The sequence below is a fragment of the Lonchura striata genome, chromosome 11 (genome assembly GCF_050655825.1).
Source record: "Lonchura striata isolate lonStrDom1 chromosome 11, ASM5065582v1, whole genome shotgun sequence".
Lineage (NCBI taxonomy): Eukaryota > Metazoa > Chordata > Aves > Passeriformes > Estrildidae > Lonchura > Lonchura striata.
This window is the reverse complement of record NC_140713.1, coordinates 9693460-9712502: the sequence shown is the minus strand read 5'-3', so window position 1 is coordinate 9712502 and position 19043 is coordinate 9693460. Positions and strand designations below refer to the sequence as shown.

The 19043-nt window shown below is 38.2% G+C and overlaps 1 long non-coding RNA gene across 3 annotated transcripts in view; it reads right to left on the bottom strand.

The window, feature by feature from the left end:
* The window catches only part of LOC116184058 (uncharacterized), a 232749-nt gene that overhangs the window by 113397 nt on the left and 100309 nt on the right, over window positions 1–19043 (bottom strand). For 2 of the 3 annotated variants that reach the window (XR_014957823.1, XR_014957825.1), the window contains exon 3: window positions 17195–17274. The exons of the other annotated variant lie outside the window; for it this stretch is intronic. This is a non-coding gene — a long non-coding RNA (uncharacterized LOC116184058). The remainder of the gene's footprint in view (window positions 1–17194; window positions 17275–19043) is intronic. 3 annotated transcript variants of the gene reach the window in all.

Here is a 19043-nt window from a genome sequence, read left to right as displayed (position 1 = left end):
TACCACCAACTGGATAATTTCTTCCTGGTTTTTATTTCTCTTTGTTGAGGAAGCCAGTGAAATAACTAGTTATTAGGATAAACACAACGCTGAATAGCAAAATTGGGTTTTCACAAACGTATTGTAACATAAAATCACATTTCAGCCTGAAAAATATAGTGAGGTTTGTTAAATCCACAAAGGACTTTTCAATATGTTTCCTTTTTCTTTAAGCCTTCATACAGTTCTGCACAGCAAACTTAAAGAAGGTTTTTTAAATAATATTTGCATAGTGTGATATAAGGTCCTGGTACTTCAGATTTTACAGACTCTTCAAAATGGGAAGAGACTTCCTTTTGTGAAAGAAACTTAGTGTTTTTAAGTGAAAATCACCTGTAAGACAGGACAACTCCTGCAGACTGAGGAAAGCTCTAGGCCCAGGACTGCATCTGTAAGATGCTAAAGGCTCAGGCAGGACCTGCAGGAAGACCCCTGAGTCTTTCCCCTCAATAGAACCCAATGTTTTGCTCCAAAATAATCTTTAACTGTGTAAAAGGGGAAGAAAATGAGCACAGCCCAAGCCCTGTCAGGAAAATTCCAGACAACAGAAGAAACTTTCCAGTACTGTGGTATGACCTCTCTCCTACCCATGCACCTGCTGCAGGAGGCAGATCATTGTTTCTCATCTTGTAGAGAAAGCAGCAACATTTTACTTTTAAAGGCCACAGTCCAGTCTCACTTCCCTAAAACTTCAACATATTCCACAATAAGATGTCACAGTTTCAGATCAAACAAGCCTTAAAGACTGTGAATATCACTTACAGGAAAGGATGCAGAAGGGAATAGATAGCTCCCCACATCTTCTCTAGGATCAAGAGATTTGGCAGAGGGTATTTGGAGACTGTTTCAAAAGAATTATTAATTCTTTAAAAAGCAGTAAACTACAGTTTGAAACAAGCACATATATTTCACATGGTCTAGATGCCACAAGTTCTCCCTCCACATTAGACTGACCTTAGCAGTTTATTGAAGGAGCAGGGATCCTTCTCAGGCAGCCAGCAGACATCTCTCACTGCAAAGCACACGCTCACTTTTCCTCAACTGTTACCCAATTTGTGCACCAAATTCCCTTTTGTATGGTATCACTAAGGAAATTCACAAGACAGTGACCCTCTAAGAATAAGTACCAATTTCAGCCATTAGAAAAACAAATCAGTAATTAATTTTCAGCTTTCTCACCCTTTGAAAGACAATGTAGTTACAAAATGAATGAGTTCATATAGAGATCTCTGCCAAACCTCAAGCCTGCTTGGAATTGTTACAAGATGGTCAGTCTTTTGTAATAAAGAGTTCAAATTCCCTGTTAGAATTACCCAAGAAGTCACATTCCCATAGGATTTCAAGCAGATATCCACTTCAGTTCAGTCGTTTACAAAGTGTCATTCAGAAAAGCCCGTTTTGCCACTATTAATAGAATTGTTCAATATCACACTACCTAATAATCTGAGGTCCCTCAAAACATATTTATTTGAAGTTAGCTTAAAATTGACTGGATTTGATACTTTCAGTGCTCCTGAGCCAGGTTCCTCTTACCTGTACTTTCCCTTTCTGGCTGTCTCTTTTTAATTCTTAAGCTTTTCATTAAAAGTCGACCCAAACAGAAGCTATGCATCCAACTTGATGATGCTGATTCAAACCTACTTTGATTCCAGACTTTTATGAGGAATGCTTTCAGTACTCCTACAGGATTTGACTAACAACTTCTGACAAACTCAGAGATTCAGCATCTGGGAGTTCATTATCTCCACCAACACACGAGTAGGAGCTCAGTGTAACACCCTTGTCTTTAGCTCTGAAAGAACACTCAGGCATGTCTAGCAGAAATAATTGAGACAGGAGATCATAATACCAGCACATATAAGCAGGTGAGTTAAAAAGATCATCAGGGCTCCCTCATGACTCCCTCTGTGATGGACCTTAGACGGTGGGGAGAACATCCTGTTCCTTAGTACAGGACATGTGTCTCAGATGGCATCTCAGTCTTTGCCTTTTCAAATACATCAGTGTTGGCACTTGACACTGGTACAGGTCGTGTGGTGTTCAACTTGGGGATCAGTGATTATTGCTCAGATCTCCTCTAAGTCACTCATTTGTTCTTAACAAGTTTGTGAATTGAGGATACCCAAGGCAGAACCATCTGCACTAATTACAGGTATGTATGAAAAGTTACAAGACGCCTGGTGAGAATTACTAAAGGTAACACAGACAGCAGATATATTTTAAGTAAAAAAAAGTGACAGGAAAAAAACATTTTCAACTCCTGAAATAATAGATTTAACTCTTTACTCTCTAACTGGGACACTGTACTCTTATTAAATAAAATTAGATGAGGCTGGGTGGCAGTCTTCAGCTAAAGCATATTTTAATCACCAATGGTCAACATTTAAATCTCATGGAACACAGCGCTGGGGCAAAATTGGATGAGCAGCCCTCCAACAGGAAAGTGGGATGAACACTTGTGGCTATGCATTCATTTATACTTTTCATACACCTGCAAGAAAGCAGGTAGAGAGGAAAATCTCTAAAGGGACTTTTAATGTTAAGACTCCACCAAGGGACCCCCAAGACTCTACTCCAATGGCTCCACCAGCCCTTTTAACCTTAGAATCAAACTGACTTACACTGAGGATTAAGCAAGAAAAGAAATAAAAATGAAATGCAAAAAGTAAAGAGACAGAAAGGACAAGAGAAGGGCTTAAAAAAAAAGAAAAGCAATTTCAGGAGAAGAGATGCTCTGCCTATCAAGAACCAAGTACCCAGGGGTAGGCAAGAAAAAGAAAATTCCACCCAACCGAGTCCAAAGGAATTCATGAGCCTGAGTTCAGGCACTGAAAAGCAATAAAACAATAGCTACAAATTGATCAGAATTTCTCCCATTTTTCATTCAAACATTTTATTTATCACTGTTTCAAAATGACTTTTTGTGAATTGCTTTTGAAAACTGGTGATATTCCAGCTCACAAAGTAAATTTTACAAAATAAGATTATTACGTATTTTTTTTTTTTTAATTCTTAACTCATTTGCACTTATTTTTTCAAAATACAATTAAAGTATGTATTTGACCAAATGGACATAATGTTTTTTCTCCTTGAGTTCTGTAAACATGACAAAAAAATAAATATGGGGCTAAGAATGTCTTCTCTATTAGTAATTAAGTAGCAAACTCTTTTTGCATAAATTAAAAATTGCAAAATCTAAAATCTCATTAAACTGATAAAAATTGCAGAGGCTTTATAAGCCAATAAATAAGATCAGAATGGGGTGTTTTTTTATTATATGCATCTTCTGTTCCCAGCGTCTCACATGTTCACAATATTTTCCCCAATGTATTGACATGAAATCACTGTGGCAGGGGGAGTGGAAGAGGTGTGAAGATTATTGCTACCATGTGTATGTGAGGGGGTAGCAACACACAAACAGTTTCCAGTCATCCAAGAGGACCAACACTTAGCACCATTTCTAAAATTACTATAAATAAATATCCTGCAATGGATCACACACCACATAGCCACAGCTCCTGTTTTCCTGGGAAAAACACAGCACACACTATTGCACAAGAAAAACAACACAGTTCTTTGAGAACCACCATTCCTGCAGTGTAGAGAGAGGACTTGAGATTTCTGATTTTATTTAAGCCTGTAACATGCAAAATCCATTGGCTCTTCTTGTACTAAAAGCTATGGATCTGCCCTTTTCTCCTCTGTACTTTTAACATAATAGGTATTATTACCCATAACTTTTTATTTTAAAAGAATTGTGGAGCCAGGAAAATGAATGAATTTAATTATCAATGCAGTGTGAAAAAAATCATTAGAGCAAGAGCCTGGAACACTACGTATTAAAAATAAACAAAGGCTATTAAAAACAGTTTTTAAAAGTGTCATTCTTCCTTTGGTTCTTAAAATGTAAGTAATACAAACACAGAAACAACAGAATCATATGTAAACAACTATAGTTACTGGCAAAAGATGGCCTAGGAAAAGGCTAAATGACTGACTGGATCATTTAACTTTAAATCTATACTTTATGTGGCAATATGGAGAGGTCATTTGATTGCTATGCATAAAAAATTTAGAATTCTAATATGATCTAAAAGTTTCACCTTCATAAGACAAAATTTTCATTATAAAATTGTATTTAGTGGCATGCATACATATCTGTCACCTCAGTTTTATAGTATCATATTTCTGTGTGCTGTCAACTGGGCATTATAGAAATGACTATTTAAAAACAGTAGAACTTTTTCCTTTATACTTTACAAATTCTCTGGTTTTCTTCAGAGCTGTAAAATGAAAATGTGCAGGCTCATGCACGAACTGTGGGTTGTTGCACAGAATTTTCACTTTAGAAATCCACATTTTTCAGCATGTATTTCTTCATCAGAAAGGTGTTTTCAGCAACAAGATTTAGGTTCCATTCACTGCATGTGGGCATTTATACTGAGTCATTATCCAGCTTTTGAGGATTTGGAAAGAGATTTTTGTATTTTCACTTATGATTTCACATCATGAAAAATCAAATGGTTTCCTCTCCATCAGCATGAAAAGCCTCCTCTATACTCAAAAGAAAAATTTAAACCAAAATTTGTGGCCTCTGAAAATTTGTCATTAGAAGAAAGAGGTCTATTACCGGTGTACTGCTGCTGTGAAAAAGCAGGTCAAACTCTTAACTCCAGATATATGGGAGCAGTTTCTACCAAAATTTATAAATGTGCTTCCAGCCATAATTTGGCCTTGCTGATTAAGCTGTAATCTACTGAAGCCCTGACCCAGAGTTGCTTTTCAAAGTGCTCTTATTTACTTCAATATTTGTTTAAAACTGTGTTCTTGTAAAATAATTCCTTTGTAGGATTTTTTTTTTTTTATCCAGAAGAATGCTAGTAGGTATTACAGCTACACACCCACCAGAACAGCTGGTTATCAACAGGACTGGGAGGGAATGAAATACAACCAATGGATGGAAAGTGTCCATGGAATATTATAAGTGAGAGCAGAGAACATTGCATTGAATCTGTCAAAGATCAGACTTGATTTTCTCATGTGCTCTCGAAAAAAGCACTATTTCAAAGTTGAAATATTTAAGCTGAGATTCTAACAAAGCCCCTGTTGATATTTTAAATTAAGATGACTAGAAAATCAAATAGTTTCCAAAACTATTTACTGTCTCACTTTCTGAACATAAGTTCATTAGTGGTTAGTTAAGATGGGGATTTTGTGGGGTTTTTTTTTGATGATGCACTTTGTAATGAAGTCATACAACATTCTGTAGTGCTTCCCAGCCTTAGGCTTTATTGTGTAAGATATTTCAGACTCTTTAACTTTTACTACTGGGAATGTTCCCTATTGATTTCAAAGGGATTACGTGTAGAAGTAACTACAAGCAGAAGGATTTGCAGAAGTGGAATCCCAGACATGTTTTCCCACCCTTTACCACTGCAGACATCAGAAAGGAATCTAGAGTTTGAGAAACATCATACAAGAGAGCTAAATGTGAATTTTAAGACAATCGCACTGCACGCCAAGGAGTGGGGCTAGAAAATACAGAGCTTTATCAAGGAATAATGAGACAGCAAACAGGTAAGAAAGACACAGCTTAGTGGAAATTAACTGTGAACCAGATTAACCCACAATGTTCAGCAGCCAAACTACTGAAGGATTTAATTTAACAGGTAAGAAAGATACAGCTTAGTGGAAACTAACTGTGAACCAGATTAACCCACAATGTTCAGCAGCCAAACTACTGAAGGATTTAATTTAACAGCATTACTGATATTTCTGACAATCAAAAGTCACACTCACACTCTCATTTGGCAGATTGCACAGGTTTCATCTGCAGTCAATTTTCCTCTGAGAGGACAATTATTAGTCTAGAGCTTGGTAATGGTTACTCCAGACAGATGTCAGCAGAAATTTCCCATCCCCAGACTCTCAAAGAAACCCAGGAACCTCCCATGTTTTATCCTAGAGAAGTCAGGAATATCCTGCAGGACCGCTTCTTCCCTGTCTAACCCCCCCTGCAATTCCATAAATATTTAATTTGCCTGTGGTAGCTCTCTGGAGAACCTGCTGGAGTCCCCATTGTGACAGTCTGTGGCCAGTTCTATGTCCAAAGTTCAGTTTACCAGGAATAAAATGGAGATCAGGCTAAACCACGTCCACCACAACATCTCCTGTGTTATTTTCCCACTTATTCACTCAATCAGAGTGGATACAAAATATTTGATTGGTTTCAGACTGTCAAGTGTTGGGGATTTATTTTACATACATTTTGCTTAAAATAAATTTCAGTTTTCCTAAATTGTGGGGGGGGGGGTGGGTGGCAGGGGTCAGGTTTTGTAGGTTCTGTTTGCACTCCTGTGCAGGCTCATGGGGCCGTCCTCAGATTTCCAGGAGATGTGTCCTCCTCCCTCTCCTAATCAACAATGCTACACAAAGCCATTTCTACACAAAGCCATTTTGCAAAGTATTGCAGACCCTTGGATGAAGGGCATTTATCAAAGTTTTTTTCTCATATTAACTGTTAGAAAATTAGCAGAATAAAGACTGTTCTTTCTCTTGCCCACTTGCTGCAGTGATTATAGAAAAGATGTGCTTCATATGCCATAGTTTGTAACCATAGTGGGGCAACATCAAAGAATATATTTTGAAGGAACATTAGTTTTCATGATTTTATACATAATGCCACCAAATCCTAGTTCAGTCTTCTTATTTGCAAGTGAATAACCTCTGTATAAAAGTACAATTCATATGTGAGCTGAAAAGAAAATGTCTTTCTTCAGCATTCCCACTATTAGGCAAGCAGATGGCTCAATCTAAATGACCATGTGAGAGAAGGAAAAAAAAGACAAACACAGATCAATATCCTCACCGTGATTCCCTGCATTCCAATAAATACCAAACCATCAAGAGAAACAGCAGAGAGAAAAAGAGCATCAAAATATCATTTTAGGAAAAACGGTAAATAATTGAAACCAATCTGAAAACAAAGAACCAATAGATTGAATAAGAAGAATGTAAACAAAAACCAAACAAGCTTCACTGTTAACATCAGTGCCTGCAGTTATCCTGAATGTGAGCAACAAAATAAACCACCCCAAGCTCAGTGAATCACATAGACACACTACAGGGAGAAATATGTCAAAAAGAAAAAAAAATATTACTTCTCCGTAAATGAGTCACTGTGTTTCTGTGTTTGAGTAGCTGTTTAGATTTTTTTATGGTATTTTGGTTTTGTTTGGTTGGTCTTGTTGGTTTGAGGTTTTTAATTACAGACAAGAAATAAGAATTTCTTATTTTTCCAAGGGGCAAAACGTAACGTTTTAGGAACACCATGATGACATCAAAAAAATAAATGCCAGATACTAAATAGATTAGAGCTATCTCAGAAATGGCAAAAACACACCAGGCCGAGAGCTTTCAAAAATTCAGCACAAGTTGCTTGCTGCACACAGACCCCTCTCCTGGCCATGTGTGTGTTCATCACCTGTGTGTGTTCAGTGGATTAAACACCACAAAACCTTTTTCTGTCTTTACACGAGGGAAAGAAGAGTTCTCCCAAGCCAGGCCACAGGTGAGGTCACACCTGCAGACTGCACCTTCTGCAGGAAGGTCCTGTCAGGTTCAGCTCATCTCTGCATCTCCACTCACTGCTCCCCAGCCCAGTGCAGCTGCTTAAAACAGAAAACAAAACCAGGCAAGTACCCAGCTCAAGTAAACAGCAGGAACATAAGAGACCTCCAAAACTATATATCCCTGCACAAATATTAGTATCTGCACCCAGAAAAGAAGTCCTCTGTAAGTAAAGTATCTGTCTTGCAATGCAAACCAACATCATCTCACCCTCCTCAGCCTTTCCTCCTGCAAGCTAAAGCCATGGAGTTGAACAACCAAATTCTCTTTGGAACTACTGATGGGGATCAGAAATTCAGAACATGCATCTGCTACACAGATTGAGTATAGTCTAAGATACAATCCAGAGACTTAATTAAGCACATAAGTCATCCTCTAGTGGAATTTACTGGTAAACTTCACCTGACAAAGCATGCGGTTATTAATAAGAGATTAATTTTACAAGATATTGCAAAGTATTTTACATAGATATTTTGGGCCTGGGTACATCCACTTGTAAGGAAATTTCAGTCGTCATGTCTTGTACTAAAAATGTTTTTCTTCCCACAACACTTAAGTGAAATTCTGCCAAAGAAAGATGGATTTTAAACTCCTTAAATGGTTCCAAAGACAATTCCTTGCTGATCAAGTTATTAAAAGGCTGAATAATCATCTGGGCAATCAAACAAGCCAGTAGAGAGCATCTTAACTAGTGGCTGTGCAAGTTCTCCAAATTCTTGAGCAGAATGTCAGATACCTGGGATTGAGAGGCAACAGACCAAGAGGCACATCCAGAGACCACCCAAAAGCTCTGTGCAACCCTGGCAGAGCTGTCCTAGGCTGTGCAGCATTGGAAACTAGAGCTTGCATACAGGATTAACCACTAGAACAAGGCTGGCTGCACTTTGACACAGAACACAAGAAAAACTCTGTTGCTTAAAATCAGTGGGCTTTGGAATAGATTAACTTGATTAACCATTCCTGTTTAATAAAAGTGGGGAAAAAAAGCATAGCATTCTTTAAAAAATATAAATTCTTATATTGCACTTTCATCCTTGTTTATTTGACCACCTTCTACTAGGAAGTTATATCTCTTCTAAGTAGACTGCAATGCCATTCAGAGATCTGAGTGAACCAGGAATTCATAGAGCTCAGTCCAATCCCAGAATGATCAGTACACCAAGATTACACTTCTCCATAGAGATGCCTATGGATAGAAGTGAGAGCTGGCTGATGAACATACTTGATTTTTCAATTTTCAAAAACAGGACACACTAAGTGCATGAATTACATTATATTGTAAAGAAATATGAGTAATTTTAAAAGCAGGTCAAGTATATACTATTCATAATTTCAGTCATTTAAACAAAGTTATCCTTTAAGACATATTTAGTTTCCTACTAAAAAATAAGCCTTCCAGCACACATTTCCATATCTCAAACTCTATTATTCTTAAAAAAAAAAAGATCCCAAAAGCCTCCATTAGTAAATCTAAGAAACAGAATTCCATCATGAAGCCCAAATGTAAAAAGATCAGCCTACTGACTGTTCCAATCACAGCTGAATATTTTAATACTTTCTAGGACACATTTGGCCATTAAAATTTTGGGATCATATCTTGCCATTTAAAACAAGGACAGTTTGTAAAACATGAAAAAACCACAACAGACAGTATTACTAAACAAACACTTTGAAAAGCTCTTAGCATAAAGCATCCTGCAAATCCCACGCACCCCAATACAAACATCTGAAAATAGCCCTGGCTCAAGATCCTCTAAATCTTTCCTAACCCATGGTTTTATAACCCTGTAAATTTTGCATTTTATTTTAGGACATCAGATAAATGCATTGTATTTCTACTGTTATTTGCACTAAAAAAAAAAAAAACTGGCCATAAGAGCAAAAAGTATACACAGAAGTATAGAATTTACCAAATGTAAATTTTAGCACTGCTAAAAAAACAACAGCAAAATTCATTTTCTAAACATGAAAATGGAACAGAGTAAATTAGGGTGGATTGACCTGGATTTTAGAATTGAAACATCAGAGTTTTGGAGTTCAAACCACTCTCATGTGTAGTCTCTTTGGCTGCATTTTATCTGAAATACAAAGACTTTAAAAGGCCTCAAAAGCTAACTTAGGTAAACTGACTTCTTTAAGTCTGAGAAGAACTTAAAGCCAAACTATATTTGCTAGATAAAAAAAAAAATTCTTATGTTTCTAATTTTGTGCCAGCAGTTCATACACTATGTATAATATTTAAACATGCTCTAATTCTTATGTGTCAAAACAATCACGTTCATTAATATTTCCATTGCGCCTGCACTACTTTGGATGTATAATTTTATAAGAACCATTCCCCAGCTACTTAGTTCTCGTCAAGCAGCTCAAAAGAAATGGGAATCAAAATCTGCAACCACTGTATCTGAATTACATATTGATATAAGCAGTGATTAACTAACACTGTTCAGAGACTTGAGGTAGACAAAAAAAAGAGTGGAAAGAAGGAAAAAAAATTCACAATTCATATAGATCCCCCAATTCATATATACAATAGATATTAAGATAATATATAAATATTATATCTATATTAAACATATTTAATAGATAATATATTTTATGTTCAATATATTATATATTAAATATTGTATATAAAATATGGTCTATATTTTAATATATAAATTATATATTATATATATCTGTTATATTTAAGAAATGAAATATTGCTAATATTTTTTCCAGCATGTAGTGAATCCATTTGCCATAAGTCTGCTTCTTCCCTCTCGGAAATAAAAACCCTACCCACCCCAGTCATGGCCTAGTGCACTTCTATTTCAAGAAAGAAAAAAAGGAAGTTTGCAAGCTTTCCATTGACTTTTATGAAATCTTTCTCGCTCTCTGTTCTCACCAGTTATGTTAAATTAGGAATATTCAGGTTAAAAAGCCAGCACAGTAATTCTGAGATTTTTTTTTTTTTTTAAAGAGCACTAGTCATTTGGCAGAGTACTAAACAGCTATTTTCTAAGGAATTCCCCAGTTTTACTAACAAGTTTTCAATTTAGTCAATGCCACATATCTCCAAACTCACTGCACTGCATTTTACCTGAGAGGTGTTTACTATCATTGACCTTTACATCTGCACCAGAATAAACATTAAGATTAGGGGAATTATGGCAAATGAGAATAAAATTTGTGCCTTTTCAGCTAGATTTCTGAACAGACATTAAGAGCAAACTCATCAATACAGGAAGCAAGAGAAAAGATTTACCTAAACCAGAGGCAGTTCAAACCTGAGCTGTTCATTTCACATGTCCCAAGGAAAAGAAACTCAGACACATGCAAAGTAGCTTGGCACTCACAGTGCAAAATCTCAGGAGCTCTGCACAGCTCTGTGCTGGTTTTGCACTGAGGAAATACACGGATTTACACACTCAACCAGCAATGAAACAGCAGCACCATATGATAGAGATTGAAACATGCAGAGCTACAGAACAGATCTGGGGATTTTTAGGGGAGCACTGTAAATTATTCAGGAACTCTACTGGAAACATCTCTACAGACTAGAAGATAAGATACACTCTAGAAAATATACTTGGTTTAGATGAACTCCACTGAAATATTGAATGATTTTAGCATTTGGATTCCCCCCCACCCCAACACACACCCCAGATCTTCCAGCAGGTTGTCAATACCTGTGGAGTGAAGCACTAACTACTCTCTTTCCTGCCCTTGATGTTTGAACAGACAAGTTGAAAGTGAGCTGCTTTTGGCTGAGATAGTTAATTCTCTTCATAGCTACTGTGGGGCTGTGGTTTGGATTTGTGCTGAATACAGTGTTGAAAAGACAGAGATGATTTCATTATAGCTGGGCAGGGCTCACACAGCAGCAAGGCCATTTCTGCTTCTCCCAGCACCCAAGCAGTGAGCAAACTGGGGTGCACCAGGAATTAGGAAGGGACACTGCTGGGACAGCTGACCCAAGGTGTATTTCACGCCATATCAAATCATTTTGGTTGGAAAAAACCTCTAAGACCATTGAGCCCTACCTCCATACTGGAAAAATGTGGGGGAAGAAGGTGATGGACAGGATGGAAGGATTGTGTTCACCTTCCCAAGTCCTGCTGTGTGGGATGGAGCCCAAATTTCCTGGAGAAGGCTGAACACCTGCCTGCTGCCCATGATATCTAGAGCATGAAATCCTTGCTTTGCTTATGTTTCTAGCTTTTACTTTACCTTTTACACTGTCTTTACCTCAACCCAGGAGCTCTCTCAATTTTGCTGTTCTGCTCCTCTCCCTGTCCCACAGCTCTGCAGGGAGTTAGCTGAGCTGGGGTTAAACACTGACAGAACTGCTGATAAATGGTTTGCACAGCAAAGGGAAACACACTGGAACTTCTCAGCTCTGAGCTGTCAGATTCCAAAATTTGAAAAAAAAAAAAAAAAAAAAAAAAAACAAACCACCACAAAACTGAAACAAGTGACACATGGACATTTGATTCTCCACTCCTGTCCCACGATGGGCAGTACTGCCAGGCACTCAGAAACAGACAGAGCTTTTGCTGTTTCTAGGAAGTTTTATACCTATTCTCTGGAGATTTTCAATTGTTCATTCTTTAATCTAAAGATTTAAATGATCCAGATTGAGAGCATATTTTTTTTTCTGTGGATAGGAAAACACAACAGAGGCACAGCCTTTGCTTGGGGGGCTCACTACACACATTCTAGGCAGCTCTGATCATATTTCACAACCCTGGAAGTGATTGTGATGTCCAGAACACTGAATTATGTCATTAATTAAGGAATAGGGCAGGAGGTAGCTGATTATAAGGGAGAGAGAATCTGTACTTACACAAAACTATTTTCATAATCAGTGATGATAGAAAGGGAAATAAAGAAAAATTACCTTGTGCTTAATACAAGTGTCCTGGTATATTGTTTTAGAAGATTGTTCTGTGTGTAGAGGTTGCTATTTAGCTCAGTGGTTAGCCAAAAGCAAAGTGAAGATTTTACTAATCTTGATTTAGCACAGAAAAAAAGAAAAAAATACAACATTTTTGTTTTGGATAGTAAACTCCCTAATTTCTCTCAAGGGACATATAAGAAAAAGGCAGCATAAGACCCAGGATCCATTTAATTTTTTTTTTAAATGTTGATTTTACCTGGAACAAAATGTGCAGTATCCAAATGCAAGGACACCATTTACTAGAGTATCAGAGATTAGTTCATTAATGGGTTCAAGGAACTGGCCATGCATCAGCATAACATTAGAGGCTAACTTATTTTCCTCTGTAAGCCACTTACACAACTGAGTATTTGCAAATCATCTCAAGATGCATGTCAGAGAGAGAGATGACAGTGTTAAAGAAATACATTTTTCATTTTATTCTATTAGTAATACACACTACTGAATGTTACAGTGCAGACAACAGGAGATTTTTTTTTAAGCAGCTTGGCAAGCCAGGACACACATTACCTACACGGTGTCTTTTTGCTGTAAGACGTAACTCAAAAAAGAGCTGAGCAATACTCACTGAGCAATAACAGGATTTGGTGAAATTATGGTTCTGCCAAATTCCCTACAGACTTAGATTTAGATTTTTAGAGGCCTCTGATTTCTTAGCTGTGTTAAAAACAAAACAAAACAAAACAAAAAAACCTCATTGATGTGAAGAAAAACAGCCATAAGTGAGCATGTGCTTAAATACTTGACCAAGTCAGAGCCTCAAAATAAGGAAATTATGGATAATGTACAAATCACTGCTGTGCCTCTCCACGCAAATGTCAGAGCAGTCACTGTGTAATGTACACAGACCCCCGGTAGGATTTGTAAGTTCTCGCAGGTAAGACTCACAAGGTTGCACAACATTCATGATTTCTAAAAGCAGAGAAGTAAATAGGCTACAGACGAGCAGAGTTTTCTGTCTCTCCCAGTCTTTTTGCTTGCATCAGGCACAGGAGAAATACACACGAGATTGCAGCAGCAGCTTTTCATTCCCATATGAATGAAAATATCCCTTACCAGCCGTCTTTCAGAAAGCTGAATTCCAAAGTGACCCTAAAGACAGCGCTGACTGGCACTTTATCACTTATTCATAGAAAAAGAAGCTTGTGAGAGCAGTCTTCACAAGGTGAAGATAGGTAACAGCAAGACCCACCAGGAAAAAGTGTCTAAAAGCTGCAGGTACTCAATTATTCCTCTGCAAGAGCCAAACTAACAAAACTGGAAGCACATTAGCTCTCAGACAAAACCAGAGACTATACCACATCCCCTAGTACATAATGGGAGTATGTAAAGGCTCTGAATATCATATTAAAATAAATTTTAAAATCAATTTCAGCCCTTATTACAGCAAAAATTAAGTGGTCACTGTATGTAAGTCTTAACTAAGGAGTGGGTCTCACAATTTTTAAAGAATACACACAAATGTACACCTTCCTACAGGATGTCCAAACAATCAGTGAAATGGAGGGGATACAAAGGGGTAGGAGCAGTCCTCTGGAGGAAGAGGTGAGTACCCTTCACGATTCCTCCTTTTCTAGAAATTAAAGGAATGAAAACATTTATATTCCATAATGTAGTAACTGAAAAGGTCTTCCACTAATAGAAAACATGACTTTACATTTCCAAGGAAACTTTACAAGTGAAAAAAAAAAAAACCTAGAAATCTGCATTTTAAAAATCAGAGTCCAAATTCTCTTTTGCAAGCACTTCAGATGCCAACGAGATGCTGAAAAAATAACATCTCACATACCCAGGTTATCAATATTGAACAACTTCTCTGCTGGATTTCGACATTTATCATTTGGGATCTTTTGCTTTAGTCCACCTCAAAAACATCTTTCACTTTTTTTTGTTTGTTTGTTGTTTTCCTTGAAAGCCATGGCGCTCTGAAGAGGGAGAAGTCTTTGATATGTTTGTGCCAACTCCTGCAGGGTGCAGCAGCAGGGGCGATGTCACAGTATGCTCAGGCCATGTTTCCCCATTCCCCAGGACCCCTGTGACTCTGATCAGATAAACCTGGACCCCTCCTTCCAGCCCCAACAGGGTTGGTGGAGAGCCAAAGGAGTCCTCCCTGTCCAGAGCCCAGATAAGGCCATGGCCCCTCCTGTTCACCCTCTTTCCCCCGCTCTTCCCCCCAGACCATGGAATAAAGAGCTGGACAACCACATCAGGGTGAGAGCCTCCTTGGAGCCTTTGCCCATCTCCTGATGTTCCTCCCCTCGAGGCCTCGTATCTCTGGGCTAGCCTGAGAGTTTAGGGCTGAGAGGAGAAAGGTCAGGGTGAGAGCAGTGGAGTGTGATCCAGGCTGCAGCTCCGAGGAGCCCCTGCCCCAGCCCGGCCTCGGCTGCCAGAGGCGTTCTTGGGCGCCGCTGTGGCCAAGGTGCTGATGCTCACCAGCCCTCGGGTGGAGGAGATCCCACTGGCAGGTTCTCCTCTTCTCCACTCTGCACTGACTCCTTTTACACTGGCGCTTTTCTGGTGCCTGTTTTTGAATTTAAACTCCTACGGTTATTCTTCAGCTGTATCGCTCTTGCATGAGACAAACCCACATTGAATCATTAAACATTTTCGTAGCTTTGTTTTCAGTTAGACTTGTTTTCTCTTTTCATTCCAAGACCATTTTGCCTCAGGAATTTTTCCTTCCATCTATGTATGTAAGCCACTAAGCCTATTTCTGTAATGCTAAAAAGTAATATTTATCCATTTTTAAATACTGACTTATTGACTATGGATTTAGGATGTTTTCATTCCTTCTATCCCTCCATGACCACACTACAACCCAAGCAGCTGCAGATTAATTAAAAAATAATTAAATTGTTTTATATAGAAAGAAGAGAGTAGGATAGTAAAGAGAACTTTCTATTCCTCCCTTCAGCATTGCTAGTTGTCAATATGCAGCTGCTTCCTCATGTAAAGAGATAAAAAGTTAAACTTAAAAAGTAACTGATGGCAGTTAAAAGTACACCCTGAAGAAATTTAATACGCAAGACATATTTAAAGCATTTTTCCATGTATATCCACCATAAAGCATTGGATTGTGTTTACTAATTTAAGAAAAATTGTGCACATTGACAAAAACAATTATGATTGCTAAATTGCTAAATCCACATAGCAGAACATGCAAGCATACTTGCAGCAGAGAAATGCACCATTTTTCCTCATATTACAGCAAGCTCTTCAAGGACTTCACTGGGAATCATGAGACACTTCTTGTAGTATTTATTCTTAATGAGATTATACTAATCAACCTTAAATTAACATCCATTTTGTATATACATGCAGGATTAGTGTGCATGTACACATATGCAGGCTGGGGAAAGTCTTCCTGATCCAAGGAATAATGTGCATGTAGTGAAAAGCTATTTCCATTAAGAAAACTGGTATCAAGAATTCTGCAAATATGCCAGGAGATAAAAGTCACCATAATACTGCAGTCTGTTTCAGGGACAAAAAAACACTATGCTATTATCTCATGTACTATGGAATACACAGAACCACAAACAGAAGTGTTTCAACTCAATACAGAATGAAAAATTCAAAATAAAATGAAAAGTGTCTGAAAACAAACCCATAAAATGACACAGCAGAGTTGTTAACAATGATTATTTATGATCATTCAGAACTGGCACCACTGTTACAGTTTTCTTACCAAATTTCTCTATGACACATCACTCCATAACAACTCAAGGATCTATATGGATGACTTACCAGCAGTTTAGGGCTTTAAAAGGTGTCTGACCCAAGCCTGATGTTACTACTCCTATAAACAGGAGTGCAATATTTAATCAAAAATTTAAAGCAGGCGATTTGTGCTGGGCATCTCTTGTGGAGAGCCACCAGGGCAGCAGAGATCCCTCACAACCCTGGGACACCTCTCCACTGCAAGCCCAAACTCATGAGTGCAACCCATTCAGCCCATTGCTACCTGCTACACTGAATATTTCATCAGGAATGACAAGATTTTTTTTCCTTCTCCCTCCCTCCCGACCCCGCTTTCATATTTGCTGGCTTGACAACTTGTCACTGCCACATCACTGCCACGCTGGCTGTCCTTGAACCTGACCTCTGCAGCTTTTTGCGCCCAGTGGTCGCGCCGTCCCTGTCTCACTCCAGCCATTTCTGACAGGAGACATGCTGATCTCAACAGCAACTCCTGGCACCTGAGACACACTGGGATTACACAGGTAAATCAGGGTATTCCTTGTTGTCTCCCAGCTAACAACAGAGGGAAAAACATGACATCTTGAACAACAGATCTTACATTCGCATATTCAAAAGATTCATCATGCTTTTACAAGAAGATGGGCAAGATTGTTTCCCCTTGCTCTGAGAGGGCAAATCACATATAAAATAAAATGAAGCATGGAGAGGAAAAGGGAGAGTTTATTCTGGTTTACATTTAAACAGAATTAAAGGGTAGGTTACTGAGGAAGATGCTAGATACAACAATGAAATAAAAATCGAGAAGGTGAACAGAAAGTCTTGTTCACCACTCTAAAACAGTTTCAATTACAACTTTTATTAGAAGCATCTCAGTTTATTTACCTTCCATGTGAATCCTCTGTGCCTAATAAGGTCTGTGCTTTCATTCCACAATGGCACAATCTACTGAAAAGCAGGTATATCTGCAAAGAAAGGTAAGGTTTCCCTTTAAAATGGCATGTTTTTAACTTTTCTTGAAATGTCTGTGTAGAGAAGAACGTGAAGTATTTTGACTGAAATAAATGCTTTCATGGAAAACAGTGAGCCCTGGAGATTATGCCGATTCTTGAAGAACTTCATACTGTTTTAAGCAGGTGACAGTAATGTCATCGCCTGAGCTTTTTGCCTTCCACACTTGCACAACAACAACAACAAAAAAAACCCCAACCAAAAAAAAAAAAAAAGCAAGCTACCCATGCAGATAGCACCTCGGCAGAAGCTACAATTAACTTACACCAAGGCCAGGTGCACTACAGTTACCTCCTGGCCAATACTGCCTTTTACTGAGAAAAAACCCAGTCAACAACATGCCTAAAATGCTGCATTTAACATAGTTCCCTTGCAAGGACCATAAACATCTTGCACAACCTACATCATAGCCATGCTGGACCAGATAATTTGGTTATTCCCTGCACATCAGCACTGTTAATTATCCCACAGGATATCACACATTGCCTATGATACTTTAAGACCAAATTTAAGAGAAAGAAGATGCCCATGAGAATTGTACTTGAATATGTTTTCTGCACATTTACAGTTCTCGATCTCTCAGTTATCTTTTGTCATCTGTAAACAGCTATGGAAAGCCCCTGGATTCCTTCTTAAAACCATTCCTGCCCTTAGCAATATAACATTATGCTTGGAAATGTTTCAAAGGTTAGTAGTAATTTTCTGACCACACTTTAGTTTCAAAATTATTTTTAAAAATAATTCCAAAGCATACTAACAAATGCTTTTTATTTTTCAAAACCTCTACTATGTGACAGATCACTGTCATAATTGTGCATTTTACATTTGAAAATTACTTTAAAGGAGCACAGGCTACATGGCATTTCTTCCCCATGTCTCATACTAACATTAGTATTCAATCATAAATTTGAGAGCCTAGTCAATTCAAGTATTCTGTATTGTCTCCTTTGGAAGTTGTACACATTCAAGAGAGAATAGTCTTTTTAGGCACTGTTCACTGAAGAAACAAAGGGGCAATAATCACAAGAAGCATCTAACTTGGCTGTTTAACCTGTGCGTGCTTCAGGTAAAGGAAAGTGAAATAATTCCCATTTTGCACTTGTCACAGCTCCACTGCCTGGATTCATAACATTCCCTGGGTGTCAGATTTAGGTGGGCTAATCTACATTGCCATCAAACCAACTCTAGAAACACAATAAACACTCCTAGTCAGATGGAGAAAATACTTTTAATTTTGAAAAGTTAATGCACTCCTCAGTCTGAATAGGAAGTTCCATCACATCACCACAAGTCTACAGGCTTGGGGCTGAACAAATCTCCAGAGAGTTTCAGATGGGAACCCTACTTTAAACACAAGCAGAGTAAGTACAGAGATGTAGCTGCATATCCCAAGCCTTCGGTCAGGAGTGGCAACCAGCAGAAGCCTTGGGCAAGTTCAGCCAGCCTGAGTAACCTTGCACCTGATCTGTCCTGAAAGGAAAATTCATTTTAGGACAAGCTCCACTGTTTGCTCCCCTCCTGCAGTGCAGGGGGAGCGCTTAGTCAGGGGGTTTACGAGTTCAAGAGAAATTCAGTTCTTAGCATTTGAGGTTATGAAATGGGACAAGATGACACAAGGGAGGGGTTTTCTGGTGCTTTTTTCCCTTTGAACAAGGTCTCCTCTAATAAAGGAGGGGATCCTAACAAAGAAATCCAGAGCAAATACAACTGAATGGGCAAGATG